General features: G+C 26.9%; 1 pseudogene; it reads left to right on the top strand.

Annotated features, from left to right (window-relative positions):
* The first annotated feature begins 1,896 nt into the window (after nt 1–1,896).
* Nucleotides 1,897–3,257, top strand: LOC113389465 (annotated as a pseudogene).
* Nucleotides 3,258–5,158: the final 1,901 nt, after the last annotated feature.

Genomic DNA, 5,158 nt, shown 5'->3' with positions numbered 1-5,158 from the left:
AATGAAAACATTCAAATTTTCAAAAATGGATCAAAAAGAAATAATAGTTTCTTCTTGAATTGTAAGTGAAAGATACTAGCAAAATGTTCAATTCAATCAAGTTTCTATAATTCAGTATTAAGTTTAACCCAAGTTTCAATCAACTTGTTTAGAAAATGTTATATGCATAATAGTGCATAAAAGTAAGTATAAAACAGTACCTTTAAAATATCCTATTCTGTTGGTAAATTAATTCCACTAAGCTCTTTCTACTTGCACTTTCAGCTTGTCTATTATAAACTAACTTTTATTGCTTTTTGTATATCAACATTGCGATTAATTTAAAAAATGTTTTGACAGTTTTGACAGTTCGCTGTGTGAACCCCATGAAGTTTGATCATAACAGTAGAGTATTCAAAAAGATAAAATGTAATTTTTGATATAAATGTAAATATAAATATAACTTGAATTTTTTACACTCTAAACTCGTAATGTATACATTTCGCCAGTAACAAGCACTATTTCTTGTTTTTATGCCATAAATCAATTATTTCAAAATGACAATTTGGATTCCGCGCTCAATTCAAACTTGTCCTTCTCCTAACTTCACGTTGTCTAACACTTTTCTCTTAGCAACTGTCAACCTGTCAAACTGATTTCTTAATTATGCAAATTGGCTCTAATTCGAAAGCACCGTTTGATTTATTTTAAATGCGTTGTGATATTTAATTAAACAGTTGTTGGCAAAATATCAGTTCTCTAATAATTCACAGTTAACAATTTTTAGTGACTGTTTCATATCAATATAGAAATTCTTTGAAGGGGCGTCAACGGTTCAGGTTAGAGGAGTGTACGCCTAAGAATTCTTTAGTGGAATTAATTAAAAGTAAGTTTTGTTGACATCATTTGTATTGATTTAGTTTTGAGAAATACTTGGGGTTATTGATTAGCCCAAAAACCGAACGAAGTTTGGTAATAAGAAATACAAATGGTAATTAACACTTTTTTATATGATTGATGTATGAGATCATAATTATTTTAAACATAAGTTTAACATTACATGTAGTCATCATTTAGATATTTCAAAAATCTTTTAAAAAGTAATATTGACAATTATACATACACACTATGCATAATAAATATTTATATGTAAACTGAGCAAAGTAATATTTATTAAAAATTCATGAAATTTGTTTATTTCTAACTAAAATTTGCTAAATGAAGTGTATTCTATAATAGGTTCAAAATGTCGGTGGAAGCTGCGAATGATCCAACAAACCACAACACAATATTGTTCGATTTGATAAATTTTTACATAAGGACTATTCCCGATGGTGTACTGAAAGTTGCACAAATGTAAGTTTAAAATGATGTTTATTAAGTTGGACTAACTTTATTTCATAAAGTACTAAATTATGATGTGTCTCATCAATTTAAAACTTAACCTCAAAAAATATATTTCAACACTTTATAAAAATACTTATTGTGAAATATATTAATTGTAAATAGTAACATTGGATCTAAACAATTGAAAGCTTTATGTGAAGTATTAAAAAAAAAAAGTGTGCATAAGGTTACAAGCGATTGAAGTAAAAATTTTTGCTATTTTACGAGATGACATTTAAGTAAAAATAAATACATCATATAACAATTTTGAACAATGTTTATTAGTAATATGGTAACACTCGTGATGACACCATTATTAGTGTCAACCATTATACACATTTATATAATGATAAATTATAAATTATATTTTATAATAGCATAAAAATATTATAATATTTGAAAATATTAATGTAAATTAAGTCACACTTATTAGAGATATGAAGTAATTGCTGATTAATAAATTCTATAATATTTGTTCAAACAGTGAATTTTAAAACAATCTTGATAATTTAATTTACATAAAATGCATAGATGTCCATTACGAACTATATCTGTATATAATTGATACACAGCTACATAAACTATTGTTGTGCTTGATCTCTTCTTTAGAGTAATAAATCTGAATATCAATTTATTTTCATGTTTATAAAAAATATGCAACTTTGTAATACTTAATAGCCATCATAAACGAAAAACATTGTAGACTTCCACTAAACTTCCAAAGTGCCTGAGATATAATTCTGCGTAAGATATATCTTCATGATCAGATCATGATAGAATAAAGAGGTAGCTTTATATTTTAATATCTATAAAAATGCAGAGAATTATTATGTAATCATTGCCTAAATAAATATTGTTTACACAATTTCACTCATCATGTAATTAAAATTAACACACATTCATTGACTGCTTGTTTTTTTTTTTTACTTTTCGCAGGCGATACAGTCTCATTCTTTGAGCAGCTGTAGTATGTGTTTTGCCTATAAAAATAACTTTCCGTTTCTTACACGGCATAGATTTCTCATTTGTTTTTGTTATTTTCATTATACAATCAAAGCAATCATACTCACGCGACACGACGTCCAATCGCAATCGACCCGTATAGAAATGATATCATTGAGAGCGAATGACGAATTGTGGCACACAACTAACGTAATGCTTTTTCGTTGCATTAGCATGATTTACTTTGTCCATTAATACATCTTATTTATCTATTTCAGGCTTTAATTTGCTTGGATTTATTTGTATCGAAGTTTCCAATGCATCATATACATCAAGAGGTGCATGGTTCAACACTGTGTCTATGACAGCATTTTGGTTTACGGGAATTATGCTGAATTTTATACACTTTTCACATAGTTGAGAAATTCTACCAAATTCCTTGGCTCAAAATAGAGTTTGTGTTTAACGGTTTATGGACATTTTTCTACTTGTTAGCAGCATCCTAGCTGCTGCACATGGATCATATTATGAAGGCATTGCAGCTGCAGCGGTAAGTGGATAACAATATTTTTTCTAATAACATATAGAACAAAATTGGGTTCTGTCTATCATAAGCAAAAATATCAAAAATATTCTTGTAAACTTTATTAAAACAAAAATTTTTCATTCCATTGGTCAATGCATGAGATATGAATTTTCAATTATGACTAAATATTAAATAGTAAGTTGATAAAATATTATAAGAGTAAATGGGAAAATATAATCTACTGATTGAGATTTTTCCTGCCCAATGTGTATGAATTATATTTATTCTAGTTCTTTGGTTTCTGTGCGATGGTTCTATATGGATACGATGCATTCTTGAAATCAAAGCTATCAGAATGGGTCAAAGTGCGCAAGGTGTTAGACCAGAATCCAAAGTTACAACACCCACACGACAGGGTTATTAAATGTAACTTAGTTATTAAACGCATCACTTCTGTAATTTTATGTACTTGATAACTTAAACATTATTTTTAACTATGCTGTTTACCAAAATTGTTAGTAATTCATATTTAACACTTTTGGGGTTCCTTTTGAAATTATGAACAGATTTTAATTAATATTCTGTGGTAGTGGAATGAATGTTATAAATCATTGTGGGTTCCTATAATAATTTTAAAACGGTGCTAGTCTTTTGATAATTTTGTATCGTACAAAGACAAATTACTGATGGAAAATTATTTATTTTTGTGATTGCTTGTTGACCACTTTCTTCAACAGTATTCATTTTGATATTATTCTGGATTTACTTTTTGTAGAAAAAAATAGATTCTTTTGTGTAGCCCATTTTAATCGTTGACTATATTTATATCCTTTAAAAATAGTATTATTAATTTAATTGTTGAAATTATCTAATTAAGTCTTTTTTTCATTTACTTTCCATTTGAAGTCTTCATTATTATATTTGTTTGTTGTACAATACTACGTGTGTCTAAGATGAAAATTGTTAATTAAATTTGTTAAAACTAATTAAAATTATGATACAATTTAAAGCTAAATTTAAAACTTGTTATACATGCATTAAATGTATTTCTTCAATGCTAAATGTTGGTGTGTACTTACACTAAAAAAATATTTAAGTTTCTGAACTTTTATAGGTATTTATGGGGCAATTCTGCCGTAACAGAGCTTATAAATAGCGTTGTCATGGCAACGCTCTCTATGCTTGTTCTTGGTATTGAATATTATGAAAATGTCTATTTATTTGCTGTGCGATCAGGCGTATTTTACATTAAAACAAAAGAGGGAGAATGTATGATAACTGTTTCATCGAAGATTATGCTATCATAAGATTTTTTCTTGCTTGTTTTTATGTAAAATATGCCTGATCGCACAGCAAGTAGATAGACATTTTTATAATTCCCAATACCAAAAACAAGCATAAGAGAGCGTCGCCATGACAATGCTATTTTATAAGTTTTGTTACGGCAGAATTGCCCATTTATTTCTAAAAATTAAATTGTTTTCAATATTGGTAATTAATATTTTTATTAGGATGTCTTAATACTCTTGATTCTTTTGACCTAATCCTAATGTGTCCATAATTTATTTGGTTAAAATTTGGCTATTAAACTCATCCTGCAACCACAGATTAAAACTGATACAACTAATAAATTTTATTATTTAAGAATTAAAACAAATGCTGCATGATCTACAATATGAAATTTTAGTCCAATACAATTTGCAAATTATGAACTATTTATTTTGATATCTACTTAGTATATTTAAACTCTCATCACATTTTAATTCATTTTTTTTACCTCGATAGGTAGACAAAACGATTGTAAATGGTTAGATCACCCTTTTTAACAGTATCAAAATCATTGTATATGGTTTTCTTCCATATTAATATATTAACAAATTTTCATTTATACTGTGCCTCCAAAATAACAATCGAAAACAAGTGCCTGAAAAACTATTCTTCTTATACATAAAATGAAAATTTCTATCTATATATTTTGTAACAGTAACTTAACTCTAAATATTTTATCGAGTTAATTAAATAATTTATTATTACAACAAATATAACTAACAGCAATTTTATTACTGATTATATTAAAATTACGACTAAAGAACAATTTCTGAAGTTAAATATGGTAAAATTATGTTTATTAAAAACAAGTCGTATTTTAGATTTGACAAAAATTAGATTATTTTTAAAACTTGACATGAAAAATAGAAAATTAGTGCTTTTTTAATTTCTCTGCATCAGCTTATTGTCAATGTGATTTGATATATTCCAAATGCTCACCAGTTTAGTTAGTAATAAACGTGCAAATATTTTTACAATGAATTCATGACAGGTTTT

Source organism: Ctenocephalides felis, unplaced genomic scaffold (assembly GCF_003426905.1).
Source record: "Ctenocephalides felis isolate EL2017-DRISC unplaced genomic scaffold, ASM342690v1 CF-g0.4_SCAFFOLD_03573, whole genome shotgun sequence".
NCBI lineage: Eukaryota > Metazoa > Arthropoda > Insecta > Siphonaptera > Pulicidae > Ctenocephalides > Ctenocephalides felis.
This window is presented reverse-complemented; position numbering and strand designations above follow the sequence as displayed.